Source organism: Chaetura pelagica, unplaced genomic scaffold (genome assembly GCF_000747805.2).
Source record: "Chaetura pelagica isolate M959 unplaced genomic scaffold, ChaPel_1.0 scaffold190, whole genome shotgun sequence".
Taxonomy (NCBI): Eukaryota; Metazoa; Chordata; class Aves; order Apodiformes; family Apodidae; genus Chaetura; species Chaetura pelagica.
Window position 1 is genome coordinate 302,554 of NW_009952149.1, and position 18,325 is coordinate 320,878.

The 18,325-nt window shown below is 34.0% G+C and overlaps 1 protein-coding gene across 1 annotated transcript in view; it reads left to right on the forward strand.

The window, feature by feature from the left end:
• The window catches only part of PCDH7 (protocadherin 7), a gene marked incomplete at its 5' end in the record, with an annotated part of 253,296 nt that overhangs the window by 43,693 nt on the left and 191,278 nt on the right, over positions 1-18,325 (forward strand). The window lies entirely within an intron of this gene.

Genomic DNA, 18,325 nt, shown 5'->3' on the forward strand with positions numbered 1-18,325 from the left:
GCATTCCTGTGAAGTTGTGCCCATGAGATGAAAAATAATACTTCACATTGCAAAGTAAGCAATAAAAGTATCAGCTTGATATTTCTGCTGCATCATAGCAGTCTGTATTAAATATATCTATAAAGCATGTATTTCCATGAATAATGCTTCTGTTTCTAGAAAACATTTCTCAGTAAGTCATCTTTGGCCCTTTATGGACAAATGAAGACCTTAGTAAACAACAAGTGTAATTAACAGATACCATTCCATGCAGATTATAAGTTAGGCAATGATTTTAAAAGTTGGTTTTAAAATGAAAGTTATTAATGCCTTTAAAAAATAAAATTGATTTTAAAATACATATTTTTTATTCACCTCTGTTTTTGTATACACTAAAGTCTTGACAATCTTTATTTTCTTTCTGTCTTGGTCAGTACTGTCTGGTGGCTGGAGAAGTTATAAACAAGTGTATTGCTGTGTCTGAAGTGGCAGGGGATCACTAAGCAGAGAACACAGGCATTTTACCTTTTGGCAGATTAATTCTAGGACTTGGAAAAGTACATTCCCTGTTCAAGGTATATGTTTGTTCTCTTCAGCATAGCCCTTCAGTGGTAGACAGACTCGGATTGTAGTGCCAGTGACAGCTAGGAGGAAGGTGGGGAAGGTGATGTGCCACCTTCATGCACGTGTCTATGAGGCACAATATTTCAAATAACTTCTCAGAGGATCAGGTGCACAGGAGTTAATTTTGTGTACAGGCATGAGAGGATTTTATTATTATTATTTTTTCTATTAAACAAATTACAGGATCAGGAAAATTATAAATAATGAGAAAAGGGAGGAGAAGGGAAGTCAGATAATCAAGAAGCACTTTATGGAGATGTGGTAAGTATAGGGATACAGTGCTGACAAATGTCAACTGAGAGACATTTAAAAAAAGAATCATTAAAATAAAACTATTAGGCTATCTTGCCAAAACAAGAAAAAGAAGCAGGACAATTATTAAACTTAGAGGTGAAAGATAATGTGATGCAGAAATGAAATTAAAACTTTGCCTTAGTTTTAACAAAGGTGAAAATGTACATGGTAGACAAGAACTGGAGGTATCTGAGATAAAAGCAAAACTTGAAGTCTGATGTATATAAGTCAAGGTGAAACTGATAAGCATCATCATAGATTTCTGAGTGATATAGAACTAAGCATCCCAAGTCTTGTAAATAAATCTCTTAGGGCAAAAATGGTGCTGTTCTGTTGGAGAATAGTAAATACAGTATTTATATTTAAGTGGTGGGGAAGACGGAAAAGAAGTGATAAAGGTCTGGAAGTGTGACTTCATTTTTTATCAAACAGTAAAGCAGAATTTATATGAAAAAATTGGGTTGCTTACATAAAAGAAAAAGGAAGATGGGAGAAAATGGAAATTGAAAATACCTTTACTGAAAGAGGTTCATACAAACCAATCTGATACCTTCCTTTAAAAAGAGAACCAATTTCCTAGATAAAGAAAATTGAGTAATCTCTGTCTTTGGACTTGAGCAAGAAGTTGATACTGTGGCACCTGGGAAATTATTTATGCACCTGAGAAAATGGGGATTACTAGAAGAATTAGAAAATATGTCAGAAATTCACTACAATGAGATGACAATAGGTGGTGTTGCAAAGATAAGCATTATACATAGAAAGTGACTAACTCAGGCATCAGTTTTAAGACTGACTATGCTTTATATTTTAACCTTTGTGCAGAGAGTGCATATGTAATCATGACACTTAATTATGAAACAAATAAGACAAACATGATGAGTTTGGATGAGGATTGGAGTGTAGTATATGAAGGCCAAGAAAACATTTTAGACTGCAGTAACTAAAATAAAGCTTAACAACTCAAATAGTATAGCAAGCACAAGACTGTAAGTTGCAAATTCAGTTGTAAACTCAGATTCAGGGAAATGATCAGATCGAAGCAGTAGAAAAAGCAGAGAATGTAACAAATTAGGCAGAGTTATTATGAACAACACTTAGATGCAAGCAAATTTGTTTCTGCAACATAACGCTGTAGAAAACTGTGCTGCTGTGAGAGAAACAGACACATTCATGTAATTCAAGAAGTCATTCGTGAGACTTCATCTGAAAAATAGTTATATTGTTCTGGTCAACCATTTTCAGGACGAATTAAGCTTGCATTTAGAGAGTCAGAAAAAGCTGTTTAATAACCATGGGATATTGAGTTAGTTGTGCAAGAGATGAGTAAAAAGGTTGTGCCTATTCAGACTTAAGACTCTGAGAGCCATGATGTAGCAGGCTAAAATTGGATGGCAGAAGCTGTTACTGTCCTCAAGGCATGAATACTCGAACCTCCTTTGAAACACTTTGTGAACCACTGCCTGGTATATTAGGGTAAACCAAAACTGGAATTCTTTTACTTTAATACACCCAACTGAAGGCTGCAACAGTATGTGAGCTCATTCATACGCATATCATATAACCCTGCCCTGAAGGCTTTAATGCCCATCAGAAGGGTGGAGCAGATGGATGAGGGTGGTAGATATTCCTGCCATCTGGTTTTAAGCCACTGCTATGTGTACTTCAGAGCCTGAAGGACGTAAGTGGAGAGAGGAATTGTGATTGCTCTTCATAAATATATTGGGAATAGATACCGGCAAAAATGATTAAAGAATAATGTTGATATAATAGCAATTAATATATCATTATAGGTTTTCTCCAGAAATTGAAAAAAAAGTTTTTCAACCCTCTGGAGGTATGAGGTGATGTAAAAATATCTCAGTAGTGTTGAAATGGAATTTAATCAGTTTAGCAAAATAATTATACAGATATTTTCCTTTCAGTATGTTCCTGTACTCCTAAGAGAAGGAAAAAAAAGAAATTACAACAAAATATCGGCCAGGCTTTTCATGCCTCAGTTCCTTAGTGATGGATTAACTTATTAGTAGCATTATCTACACTGAGATCAAGCTATCTTCTGAACATGTTTAAGGAGCAGCACAAACCTCTCAGGTTTGTACCATCAGAGGCATCTAAGGATATCAGTACTTGATGTTCTGTTTTTCTGTGAGCCTTTCTTTTTCTTGCCATGGCAGGATCACTCAGTTTTCAAGAAAGTCCAGAGTGTTGCTGGTTTAAGATTATAATAAAGAACTTAAATAAGTAACATTCTTAGTATTACAGTGCTTCTTACAAGACTTCATTAATGTATCAGTTCAGTAGGGTAAGGTGACAGAATTATAATAAATGCATTATAAAAAGTAATATGCAAGCTATATGGAACTTTGCATTATTTAGGCTTTTAATGTGGATTAATTCTATGTTATTCCACTCTATGCCTTCAAAAAACTATTAGTGAGTTATATTCCTGAACACTGTCTACTTGAAACAAGTCAATGCATATATATATAGAAAACAGAACAATAATATCACTATATTGGATGTAATGAAGACAGTTCTGAGCTTCAGAAATGGCAAGGCATTGTAGTAAACAGCATTAAATATGCAATATTTGTATTACTACAGTGCTTGTGTGAGAGTTAAACATTATATTTTATATTTTGGTTTTCATTTCTGCATTCTACTGGCAGAAACTATATGTTTATGATTAATTTACAACTTTTTTGGGTTTTTTTTTAGAAATAACTTTTTGCTAAACAATTAGGTATATGTGATTTTTTGCATTCTAAGGTATAAATTCTTTAGTTTGGGGGGTGAATGAATGAATGAATTTCAAAGCAGTGGCATGGACACAGTCTTTCCATCTCTAACCACTGTTTTGTGAGCCAGCAATCCTCTGGTGCTTATCATGAAGAGTAGTCAGTATGTCACCATTACTGCAACATGGGACTATGAATAGAACATAATCCTGATACCCTAATAATAGGAAATGGTGGGATTTGCCAGCTGCCTACATAGTGTGAGCATGGAATCAATGAACCAGAGAGTTTGTAAAGTTAATAAATGATGAATGTAATTTTATCAATTTAATGCTTGTAATGATGGGTTAAAAATTATATTTTGATTACTTTTCTGGTTTTGCTATGAAGTGCAAATCATGCTTTTGATGACTTTATTGACCTTTTACCTAACATGCAGGAGTTGGCAGTAGCCACAATGAAGCTGCAAAACTAGACACAGCTGATGAAAAGTAGTTAAAAATATGGCAGATTGAATTTAAATAAGGTTAAATGACTGTGCTGAAAGCTAAATATAGATGTGTTTAAGTTTATTTTTTAATTATTTTTTTCTTTTAAACTTTTGTCATCCTGATTATTAATAGATTCTCTTGTATTAAACTAGACCATATCTATTCTAGAAATTCTAAAGACTAAAATCTATGCATCTCTTTGTGATCATATGTAGCTGTCCCATTCATTTCTTATTAAACTTTTCAACAGTTTTGATTTGCCAATATTTTTACCCTATGTATGGCCTTTAATTATTCACAAATATTGTACAAATGGTTTGACATAAAGATATTGAATATTTTATTTACTGATTTTTTTAAAATTTGTTTAATGATATGATAATTAGTATTGCTATTCAACATGCATATTTTAAGAAAGTATATTCAATATGCTTCCTAGTGTTGTGATAGCGTCTTGTGATTTCTGTGACATACTGAAAATGCAGTTTTATATGTAAAAGAAGTTTAAAGCATCTTGTGTAATGTAACAGGAAATCTATGGAGATATATTTTTATCTGGTATTTGCTGTATGGGCAAAAATGAGCAAGTTGTGCCTTTCAATTCCATTTAAGACATCTTGAATGTTCCAGAAACTAGTAGTGTCTAAAATTTTTAGAAATACACATCAATCGGATCAATATGTAATATATACTGCAATCATAAGATTTTTATAGGCACAGAATTAGTGCTAAGAATAAAGTGAGATGAGTGGCTAAAAAAAAAATTAAAAAATCAACAATTAATACATACTTGTAGAAGTTAATAATTCTGAGTTTGTAGCAAAATGTTGTGGCTGTGATAATCTCTGTTAAAGTGTGGCTTCTCACTTATTTAATGGAAAATAATTACATTTAATAGCAAATATGTAACACTGCTACTAAAAGTTCACTTCCAAATGGCAATGAATATGTAAGTCAAGGAAAAAGAAGAAACAGATACAAATACTCATGAATAAATTTGGGTTATTACAATACTTTCTATATACTGCAGCAGTGAAATTCTGGAACAGATACCCCACTGAAATATTCATGCAAGAAAATTATAACCTATCAAGGAAATATGTGAGATTGTGCCTGTGATACACAGAAAATAGAGTCAGTATGTAATAAACTTCCAGGCCTGTGTTTCAGTATTATGGGCTGGATTAGTGAAGAACTGCAAACATCTTGCTCATGGAAACTGAGGCAGTGACTCTCATTTCTTCATTTAACTCTTTGGTATATGTGCATTTTCATGCCAGGAAATAGGAGGAGAAACATGACAGTAACAGCAATTTCCTGAGAATTGGCAAGATTCTTCAGCTGACTTAGAAAAGTGAGAAAAAAAAAGTAGCTCGTTTAGAGAAGGAGAAAAGATAATTTTCTAATTTTTTTTTCATCAATTACTATGAATGTACATTAATGATGCAGAGCACAGGAAAGGGGGTTTTTGGGTGTGAATTTGACTTGAGACTATATTTGGAGCCTTGCTGTACATATATGTTAGTGCACCACTAATCCTTTGGAGGTTTTCCTTCCAAAATTGTCTCCAGGGTGTCATGTGGTGCACCGTACTTGCAACACAGATGTAAGGTCCTCCATCGGTTGCATCATCTATGTCTGCATAGTGTATGGCTAAGATTGCCAAGTGATACAAATTTATTACTCTCTGCAATATAGAGGGCACAACAAATTGCACTGTTGTCCTTCTCTTTTTATACTGCATCAACAGGTGATACAGACACACACACTGAGGCCACCATGATTGTTTGAATTTATGAGGATAGAATGTATTGCATTTTTGATCTAAATATTCAACAGTTTGTCTAGTATTTGTTAGGTGATATTTTCTGGTTGTTTTACCTTTAGTCTTGCATGGATTTATTATTTGATTTGTTAGCTGAAAAACAGTGTGAGCATCTGTCATAGAAGAGATCTCCAATTATATAAAAAAATCAGTTATATTTACGAACATTTTCAACCTTGGAAATATCTTATGATTGCACCCAATGCTCACAATTGTGATTGTATCTTGGAGAATGATATTTAAAATACATGTTGGCTGATTCCTGTCGATTGCACAATGGACAAGTTGGCTATTCCAGTGAATACATTTTCCTTAAAGTTAGCAAAGTGTATTTTTTTATTTAAATTTTAATACCTGTTGACATTAGCAACTTAGAAGTACTCAGTGTACTTAAAGAATAGGTAGGTAGATGCATTAACTGTATTTCTAGAAAACTTTTTTTGCCCAGGTTAGCATTTTTGATGTGCAGTCAAGCTCAGATAGTGGGAACTGAACAAAGAGCTTTGCATATAATTGGATTGATGATGATGAAGAATTTTTACTGAGGCATAAATATATTTCTTCTGCAACCAAAGCAGAACATTTTCCTTGCTTGTCCCAGATGGCTTCCTGTAAGAAGATCATATTTAGATTGAGGAACAGACGTTACTTATTTGAGGACATTTGGGAGTCCTTTATGGATTATGTTCATAGACTAAAAGCAGCTTTGTAGAGATGCTTGACATTGCTATTCCACACTTGAATAATTTGGTTTTAACTTTGAGTATCTGTGATAGATTAGAAGAAGTGAGTCATTAAAATGTTGGGAAATAAGGACCTAGTAATGAGTGATGTAAAATAAATATTAAGTTTAGTAACATTAAGTTATTAATAATACAAAAATACTGGAAAAGCTGAAAAGACTGGTTAATGTCAATGTTTTTTTTGGTGGGGGGGTGAGTTGGGTGAGGGGACAGAACAGTTGCCTGTTTCTTTTCTTATAAAATTCCTGTTCTTTGCTTCTTTCAAGTGTTTCATGTTATTAGCAACTTACTGCACTGTTTATTCCATCACTTCATGGAAAAAAAATTATGCTTGTCAGTGACACCCAAAACATTTATATTATTTTTTACTCTATCTGAAGTAACTATAAGTAAGGAAATTAAGAACATAAAAATCACTACAATTTCTCTGTGATTTCGAACTAGCTTGCTCCTGGATATAATTTAATTCCTTCTTTTTCTAAAACAACATGTAACATTATTCTTACTGTTTTCACTGCCAAATAGTTATTTTGTGGCATGTGTTTGGACATAAGGGAGAGAAGAGGAATCTTTTGCTCACTTGTAAGATCCGTGATGCAGGATTAGGTTAGGCAAACCATACTCACATCCCAGTAAGCAGACATATATTTTTGTATTTTTTGTAGGTGGATACAGTGCAGACTACGCAGCACCCTGGCCACATTGAGGAATCATGTAAAATGAATGTATGTGCTCGTAAGTGAATTATTTATGAAATGAAGCTCCAACTCTAAGGGATGTTGGATCACAAAATACATGAACTCTCTTTACTCTTCTGCTAAGAAATTGATTCCCAGGGGACAGGGTTACTGCAGAACTAAGTGGACCTTGAAAGCAAAGGTTTTCTTTGGTTTTTTTTTTTTTTTAATGACAATGAAAAAACATGATAAATCCCTTAAAAAAACCCTGAAAGTGAGACATTCTGATTACATTTTGGATGCATTTGGAGAGATATTAAACAGAGTCAAGAATCCAAACCAGACAAACAAACAGTACATGAGAAAAGTTTGGTAAGCAGAAATGATGAGGAGCAGGATCAAATACCATCTAATTTAGGAGTATGAATAGCATGAAAAAAAAAATTCTGCTTTGTTCCATCTTTGAATGGACTGAAATCTGATTAAATGATTGCTTCAACAGGGAACTGGGAGATGAATGTGAACAAGATTGAATTTTCAGTATTTGAATCACGGAGGAATTTGTGGTTTGCTGAAAAAAAACCCCAACCAAACTAACAACCCTGATGATGTGCTAGATCAACAAAGAAAGTGTTATACCTCAGGATTGAATTTCTGGAAATCCAGATATAGTTTTAGTGTTTGAAAATATTTGTACTACTTGGGCACTTGATACAGAGTAGAGGAGAAGAACTGGAAGATGCAGTCTTGGGTCCTTCAGATTTTGCCGGAAAAAATGGCTTTACAAGGAAATTGAGGTAAATACAGAGAAGAAACCAAAACAGGCTAAATGAACCTACCAGCAGATAGATACTAACAGTCACTGGCATGTATACACATACAGTTTGGTTGTTAAACACAAATTAATTCACTTGGCTAGAGCACTCCAGAGTAGAATGATTATGCCAAGGATTGTACAATTGCCAGTATCAAAATCACATAGGGAAAACCTTTTCAAGTCTGCGCTCACTATTAAGCTATACATCATATAAAGGCAGAGACCATAGTGCCAATTCCCATTTTATATATATACACAAATACTTATTTTATACAAATGTTTTCATACTATATTATATAGTGTATCAGCTTATTATTTAAAGAATGGAAAGGCTGAATATTTTTTCCTAAATAACTGATTAATTCATATCCTTCCTCTTCATCACATGGAACAAAAAAAATATTTTAAGTATTAATAATTTTTCCACAAGGTCTTTTTCTTATGAATAAGGCATAACTTCAGTCCAAATATCTGATGTAAAGCTGGTATAACTGTGTGAGGAAACAATATTATATTTTTAACTGTGTAGCATCACTTAACTTCCTTCATAATACGGCTTTTCAACTGTATAGACAAAAATGCTGAAAAAGATTTTTTTCTCTCCTAATTGTTATGCATTTATGTCTGAATTAGCTCACCCTTTGTGTTTAGCCTTCCAAAGCTGGTAGTCTACCATTTTTGTCCACTCATCGTAATTAGTTCCAAGTGGAGGAATTTATGATATAGTAGAGGCTTTGACCTCTTTATTGTACAGAGATATATTATCAAACTTCAAAGACTGTACACTGCTACTATATTGATTTTGTTTTCTCTGAACAAAATCAATGAGCAAAATAAAAATAAAAAAATTGATTCTTTTATTTTTTAATTGATTTGGGTTTTCTACATCTACTTTGTTTATTTAACTTTGATTGCTAGTGTGGAACTCATTGAGAGGAGAACACATTGATACCATTCGTGATTCTGCTTAAAAGAAACCTATAGAAATTAATAAAATACAGAGAGAAAGGAAATTTAAGTTAAGACATGCAGGCATTATAAAGAAAAATAATGTAAAAGAGATCAAGAAGAGTATTGCATCTAGAGTATTGTGTCCTGTTCTGGGCTCCCCAGTTCAAGAGGGACAAGGATTTACTTGAGAGAGTCCAACGGAGGGCTATGAGGATGATTAACGCACTGGAACACCTCTCTTATAAGGAAAGGCTGAGAGACCAGGGGCTGTTTCGACTAGAGACAGAAGACAGAGAGGGGATCTTATTAATGTATATAAATATCTGAAGGATGGGTGTTGAGAAGTAGGGCCCAATCTCTTTTCAGTTGTGCCCTGTGATAGGACAAGGGGCAATGGATGCAAACTAGAACACAGCAAGTTCTACTTCAGCGTCAGGAAAAACTTCTTTACTGTGAGGGTTACAGAGCACTGGAACAGGCTGGCCAAAGAGGTTGTGGAGTCTTCTCTGGAGAATTTCAAGATCCCTCTGGATGTGTTTCTGTGTGACCTGTCCTGGATTCTGTGGTGGTCCTACTCTGGCAGGAGGGTTGGACTTGAGGTCCACAGGTCCCTTCCAACCCCTACCATTCTGTGATTTGGTGATTATTCTCAGTAGGGATGCATTGTTTAGGAATATAAAAGAACCAAAAAAAAATGAGTACCAACAGCTTTGTCAGAAAAATAAGCATACAGATTGTTTCTTTTGTATATTTTACCTTTTCATTTAATTCAATAGATGGATAGAAATGGCATATGAAATACCTGCAACCTACTGACCATATTTAATTAGTTCAGAGCAGCTGCAAAGCTTACCCAAGGACAAGAAAAAAAGACAGAACATATTCAACATGTAACATTTTGCAGAAATAAATTAATTAAGTATACAAGTATATTTGTGACATTTTCATCCCTTATCTGAATATAGGCATTATCCTAGTAAGAAAAAAAAACACATTAAATCTGGAAAGTGTAAAGAGAAATTTTAAGGACCTCTGATCAGATTCTTGTCTCAGATATAGCAACTCTGTATTTCAATAACATTATTCTGCAACTGGGAAAGAAATCAAAACGGTGTCTTCTGTGTTCATTGCAATTTCATTCTTCAATATTTAATTTTCTGGTCAGAAGCAATTTCCAAGAGAGGATCCTTGAAAAATATTGTGCAACTACTGTAATTTTCAGATTTCACAGAGTTTAGCAGTGAACCCATTTGTATGGAATAAAAGCACTTTTATATTGCCGCTTGCTACAACACCAATGGGAAAAGGTCAGCAAAACAGTGGAAGACCAAATGAAGGATTTTTTCTTGTGTGACATCAACTTGCAAGACACTGGAATTTTCAAAATTACAAGTGATGATATAGCTTTTTTCAACTATTTATTTCCTCTTTGCCTCCTATTGCTGCTTCATTGTTGGGCAATGCCTTTTTTTCCTGTCACAATAACGGATTGAAAGCCTGTTTGTGACCAGTAACAGTCTACTTTGTGTTTGCATCCTGCATTGATGAGAAAAATAAAAATATATTCCTGTCTCTCTCATTTTCCTACCTTTATGAGCTTGTGCTAGAGTTTTTAAAGTCAAATCTGATTTGCATTACTTCTTCTGTCCCTACTCTTCCTGCAAGCTTCATTTAGGCCTATAAGCACAGAGGCTTGGATTTAGCCACTCACTGTTTAAAAAGCCTGGTGTGATAATCCGTACTTCAACCCAGTGCTCATTTTATTGTTTGAGACTCATTAGGTTGACTGAATGTTGCTGGTCTAGTAAAAGATAGCTTTGTACTCTTAAATACAGTGACTACATTTACAGTTCCAGTGTAGACTTACTATGCATGCTTACAAACTCAAGATTATCTCCCTCTGCATTGGGAAAAAACCTATTGTGCTTGCAGACATTATATTTGAATGTTGACATTATGTTTAGGAAACACTGTAAGTATGTGAAATGCTATACCAGCTTCTATACTGTGCTCAGTAGTTTACATTAGCAGTGAAGTATGTGATGAATGCCTTAAATAACCCTTTCTAACACCACGGACAAGCCTATACAGTTTCATTGTTTAAAATTAAGCTACTTGTTCTAGTTAAAATGTGTCTGAAAATATCAAGAAACCACAATCTAATTACTATTATTCATCATAGCCCTGTGAATCACTTTCAGCAGTGATTTTTCTTTTGATCTGTAGTTCCTAGAAACTGCATCAGAGCTATCTATCCCAGGAAAGCAGTTTGTTGTCCTTACTAAGGGAGTTATGATACTAATGGGGAAAAAAAAGTTCATTTATGTCCCCTGGCAGTTACAACAGAGCCCTCAGTAGTCTGCAGTGGTGGAATTCAAGGAAAACATTAACGTTTTAAAAACCAGTTTAAATTAATTTTCTTCCAAATCACGTTACTTTTCACATTTGAACAGCCTCAGTTAAGGCCTGTAACATCATTTTGAATAGCAAATGCCAACCAAGCCAAATCTTCTAAAACATTGTGATTATTTATTATTTATACATATGAATACTATATTTATTTATATACTATCTTTGAGAAATCCAACAGAGAAAAATGGTTTGAAGGATTTCGGTAAACCTTATTATCCAGCGATTATCTTATCAAGCCTAATTATCTGTTTATGTTACATTTTGCAGAGTTCCTATTCAGGAAAGTAGCAGGACTTTAAATTGGCTTTTGACACAAAATAGCCATTCTTTAAACTATGCAACTGTACTCAGACAATTGTTATTTCTTGAAAAGAATTACCTCTTCTTGAATACTATTCAGAGCAATTTTATTTTAGCATATGAACAAAGGAGTGATATATAGATTGAGTAACTTCAGAAGACTGTTCGATGTGAGCAAAGTTGTACATCATAAATATCCCTCTGCTTTTCCTTTTACCTTCTAGAACAATTATGATTTACTTCTGTTATCCATCCCTGTGTTTTGAGAACTGTAAAAGTATATAGTAAAGAGTAAAGGTAACTGTAGCCTGACTTGATCTAGTCTCATTTTCCACCTCTGAGAAGGGAGTGACATGCATGGTTTTAACAGGTGGAATATGATTATTGTATAACTTAGTGTCAGCTATGCTAGCTTATAGTTTCACAATTGGGAGATTTTATGGTGAGAATTAGGCATCTCTGGGCACCCATTCTTGTCAGTCTGAGTTGGTTTTCTAGTATTTAGGATTAAACCATTTGTGATGTTTCTATCCCTAAGACTACCGAGATACTTGATGTCAGAGGAACTTTAACTGTGTTCAAGCGCTAAACATTTCTGCATTTAAGTTTAATGTGAGTTAACATGGAACACATTTAAGTAGAAATGTCTCATCTCACTTGATTTCCTTCAGCATACATCCAAAGATAGAAGATAGTTCACATACTTGACTTTACTGACCTCACAATGGCATTTCTATGGAGAGGCAAAAAGCTCAGCTTATTTTAGCTGATGCAGGGCTAGAAACCAGTCTGTTAGTATTACCCACCTCTTTGGGGCTACACCTGTAAAGCCAGTACATTTTCATTACCTCAATCAGAGAAAATTCCTTTTGTTTTGTGAACTGTTTATAATGCAAGGTGATGACAGCCACAGAAATGTCTGTAAAGAGTGGCATGATACTCTAGAAATTCTTTTGTGTATGTCCTCTGTTTCACTGAACTGCTGGGAGAACTGCTGTTTCAGAGCAAATCCTTTTTTGCATAACATCTATAAACTGCCTCCTGGCCAAATTGTTTGAAACATTAATTTTCATCATTACATATATAGGACACTTCTGTATAAATATTCAGTGTATTTTTTTCAAATAATGCTTTAAATTTAAGCATACTGCATTTAAGAAAAAAATATTTTATAGGTTAGCTTTTTTCCTAAAATAGGGAAGCAAATTAAACTTACTATTTTATGTTGGTTTCAAATATAGATGGCATGTTTGTTTTTACTTGAGTATTTCTTGACTGTGAAGTATGAGTGTATTGACTTTGTTAGTAGGTAAAGACTTTAAACAAAATGGAATAAAGGCATAATATGGAACTAACTAATTCAATAGTAGTGTGAAACTGTTGATTATATACTCAGTGCTGGCAGTGACACAGCTACACATAAGCTTTGTCCTAAGAAGCCTACATTATAAAGATGAAACTAGACAAGCTGTGTGGTACTCAGCGTTTTTCTTGTTCACCTTCATCCTGCTTACATTCCTCATTTTGAAATGTTCCCCATGGAGAGAATTAGAAAGTTGTGAATTAAAGCTCCAGGGAGTCTGAAAGAAGCAGCTATATGCAGCATGGTGGAATAAAAAGGGTAGACTTTCCTGGTACTATTAGACAGGTGTTTCTTATGCATGATGAAGAGTCTGTAATGTAGAGAGGATAGTGAAAGGAGACTGCAAGAAGTACAGATGCATGTATCTCTAAAAAATGTCATGTCATGACATCATGCCATGCTGACCTTGTGTTTCAGATGCTTGAAAGTATGTGAAGTTGATCTGAGTGTCTTGCCATGATGAGGAGTTGATAATTGCTGGTTACCTGCTGAGTGCAGCTTGTTGTCTTTCAGAAATTATTCCATGGATATTTTATTAATCTGACTATAGCTCTTGAACAAAGCTTGTGCCTGTATCATGAACAGTCATCAGAGCATTCCCAAAAAACTTAAAAGTGTATGCAGGATGCTAAACTAGTAAACTTTTTTTGAGCATTCTCTACTTCTCATTTATTTTTCTCATGTTGATGGTGTCAATTTCTGGCATTAATATTAGAATAATAAAATGGTAAAAACAGGTGCAAGATTAATAAACTGTATTTAAAATTTTAACCTCTTGTTTAAAAGGTAAGTTTAGTTTCTAAATATAGCCTTGGATTTAAAAACACACAATTTTATTTTGTATTGTGTTGTAGAGCACTTCCATGAAGCCTTCTGCATTTTGCTTTGAATTATTCTCACTGAAATTAGAAATATCAGTGAGGAGCACCTGACAGTTTTTATTTCACTCAAGAAGTTATTTCTAGTAGGGTGATTTTTGACCAATATATATGGTTTTCATACATGTTAGGGTGATTTTGATATTATTTTTTTTGTACTACCTTTGACTGTGTTTGGGGATTATTGCCATACATTCCAAGGTAAAAAGAGCATTATTATATACACATTTCATCAGCACATGTGCAGTGTTTGTATATGTTGAAGTTAAAAAATCAGAATCTTTAGCTTTGGCATAATATTTTCAGCTTTGCCATTTTCAGAATACTAATATTTTCTCATTACTATGATGAAAAAAGACAGAGAATTGTCCTTAAAATGTAACCATTTCATTTTTGTCTAATGTATTTGAAATATAGTAAAAATTTTCTATTATAATACTCTAGGTACTGACTCTGCTGAATCTCTGATTCTTGCCATGTAGAACTCCTCCAAGAGAATATAACAATAGCTATTAAAGTGCATGTAGGTAGTAGGGTTGAATTTCCTAAAATGTTCACCATAACTTACTTCTATGATTAGCTCTTTTAAAAATATGACCCTTAAGTGTCAATACTAGACAGATGTAGAGATTGTTATCCACATCTTGCAATAACCATAGTGAATTCAACCATGTAGTAGGTGGGCAGGTTCTGGACATCTGTATCATCTCTCTGGCTTGTGCATCTGTTTCTCAGAGCCTGTACAGATGCAATGGCTACCTCCCTACATGCCTGCATGGGAAAGAGAAAGCAATTGGAATTCTAGTCCCCAGACATGTATATCAGTGGCTGGCACCTGATATCAAATTCCTAACTCACTGTGTGCATTTCATGGCTTTTGCACATCGACAGACTTCTTAATGTGTACACTTCCAAATTTTCATACTACTTCTTTGCAATATTGCATTTTATTTTAGGACAGAATATGAATATTGCAAAAAAATCTGTAGGAATAATATGGTGAACAATGATACCTGAAGAAGTAGTACTATATTGAAAAACAGAAGATGAAACTATCACTAGATCTTTTGATACTCAATTTTACAATCCACTGAAATTCTGCTGAAGAGATTTGTACTTTGTGTAGCTGGAATAGCTGCCAATCATGCTTCCCTCGTCTATTATCTTATTCAAATTAATACTGGTAAGCTTGAAATATCTTAAGTAGCTTTAGCCCTTCTATAATCTACTTTTAATAGGAGGAATGAAATACAGTCCATATGGTAACCTGTATGATCTATCTTGAAATATTTTGATTTAAGATCAAATACATACCTGAGTTTTCTTTACATACCCAATCTCAAATTATTTGTATTAAAATTTCAAATCTCCTTTAAATACACCTAGTTCGAGGCCATCTGTTGATTTAAAAAATTCTGTAGCCTCAGTTCTTGCACAGGATAAACCTCTCCTCCACTAACTATAAATGTCAGAGGTGGCAGCTGTGAGATTGGCTTGGAGTGCTGCATGCTGGGGTGACAATGAACAGCACTTGCCTTTTAAAAAGCTTACTTCTGGCTCACAAAAGAAAGAAGTGTCTTCAGTGGGTTTTGGATCAGGTATCAGCATCGTACATTGGCAAATTATCTGATGCTAAGTATGACTAGATGAGGATAAACAGTGTGCTACTTCTTATTGAAGACTTTTCTGTGTAATGGTATCAACCTATAATAGAATGATAACACATACTTTTAATGAAGTGATGTGTTTCTGCTAATTGAAAGAGCAGATAATTTTGCAGAGACAGAAAAAAGGTGATTTAAAAAAAATGTAATATTAGTTTTAGTCTCTAGGGATTTCAGACTTGTGTTTGAAACAATAGTCCTATGTTCTGTTTCTGAACTTGTCATTAAGAATACATGGTAAAATAACCATAATTTTAACTCCCCTTCATAATTACTGATTCATTTCTGTATTACAATGTCAAAACTTCTATAGCTGTTTTAAAAGAAGCCTGGCTTCAGCAATGAAAAAGCAGCTCATTATTCATTAAAGCTAACAGCAAGCATGCAAATCCTAAAACAATTTATCACCAGGGTGGTGGTGGTAGGGCACTTCTAAAACAGAGGGTTCCAAATCCAGCTGTGTGCAGTCTGTAGTGATACAAAGAAGGACTTTTTCTGATTGGCAGAAGGTGCTACATGGTAGTAGTTTGTGCATTTCAATGGCAACATGAAGTGTTGTGAAAATGCTGAGTCTTAACTTAAATAAAACTTCCTCATAAATTTTTTTTTCTTTGTAGACTCCAGGCAGTTGAACATACAAGAATAAATTATATTGACTTAAACTCTTTCATTAAAGTTAGTGAATTTCCCAAAGACTTTGCTACCTTTCACTAAGAGCTGTCGATGTGACTATTTTTTTGTTGTGCTATAACAATAGCATCACTTTCCTTGGAGTAGTATGTGAGATTTGGATAGTATAATGGACTTCTAGGGCCATTGAAAAAACAACATAATTTTTTAACTGATTTTGTATTAGATAAGTACTAGCCTGTATTTGTGGGTTAATATATGCGTATCATTTGGAAAGTACTTAGTGGCATTATGTAATTCACAGATGTTGTATTATTCATAGTACTGTGCATTCATAGCTTCTGGAGTCACAGTTGTGCAAAATCTAATGAGGGAGACACTGTGTGTCTTTTACTGTCCTTTCAGACTTGTCAAACTCTCATTCAGTCCATTCAAATCACAAACAGTGGGATGTAGTGCTCTTTTCTGATTATTCTGCAATTTGACTGATAGTGTGGAAAGTAAAAATATTGTTTTCTTGTAATTTGTTCATGTATATTTGCTGTTGTAAACATACAGAGGAGGACATAAAAAAATCTTATCTTTCCACTATATTTGGACTGTGCTATTATTTATCCCTTTCAGAGGATAAGTATGAGTGAAGGATTTTATGTACACTTTTTGTAGGTGTAAATAAAATCACACTGTTATAGGTACAAGTGAACTAAAACCAAGTGAAAAAGCTCCTCTGTTTCTGCTGTTGTTGTTCTGTTGTTTTAAAGCATATTAAAAATGCTTTCTCCAGCTGGTTTACCAATTCACTCTCCCTGATTTCATCATCTGATCAGCATCAGACCACTAGCTGATGAAAGAGAAAGCCACTGTTACTGATTGCAGTGGCATTTGTAATTTTCTATTAATATAAAAAACCACAGTGTCTCACTTCTGTACTTCTACTGAGGAAATAAAAATCATAGGGATGAAATGCTTTTCAAAATTTCTCACTGGAATCAGAATTTTAAATGGAATTTTGTTACAATTTAAAAAAACCAACAACAAACCTCTGTTCTTTTTTATGTTGTTTTCTGGTTAGTCATCCCTTTTCTCTATGATTCGCATTCTTTATCCCACATTTCTGAACCAGTTTCTTATCTTCATCGCTGCTTGGTTGGACTTTTTGGACTGTCTAACAATAAACTTTATAATCTCTTTATCACCATTTTTATCCCTACTTTCTTGCATGTTTATTATAACTTGAATTATTGACATGAAATGTAGTCATTAAATTAGTGAAAAAATAATTAATTCTGTGCTTAAGTTTAGCTTGTGAGTTTTTTACGTACAGTGACAAGTTATTGGGATAACAGTGGGAATGCTTCTGCTGAGAATTTACTTCCTGTAAATTTCTTTACTTTTCTCTTGCACAGCCTGGTGCAGGTCTGTAACTTCTAACTACCTGCCTTACTGGAAAAGAAAGCCTTAGTCCTATGTAGCTTAACCTATCCCTGACTGTAATGCCTGATCAGGAAAATGACTGATCAGAAAAAACTGATCAGTTTGCTATGTTCTACCTTTCCATGATGGGATGGTGATAGTCTTGCCTTTGCAGACACTCAGATCAGTATTAAGAAAGTAAATACACTGAATAATGTATTTGACACTTTTGTAAATGCAGTACTTTTCCACTTTAAGAGCTTGTGAAACTGTGCTTTTGATTTATTTAATATTCAGTCGTTCACTTTGATGTTTCATTCATTTATATATCACTTCAGTAAATAAACATGTAAAGCCCTTTAGAGCAAATAATAAACTTCATGCCCATAGGAGGGTGATGACAAACCCAAGGAACAGAGACCGATGTAAAATCTGAGACGTTAATTAAAAAGTTGAGCTTCCTGTCACATTTAAGAGGACTTAGTGCAAAAAGCCAGTAGGAGGGTATTTTTTTTAAATCTCC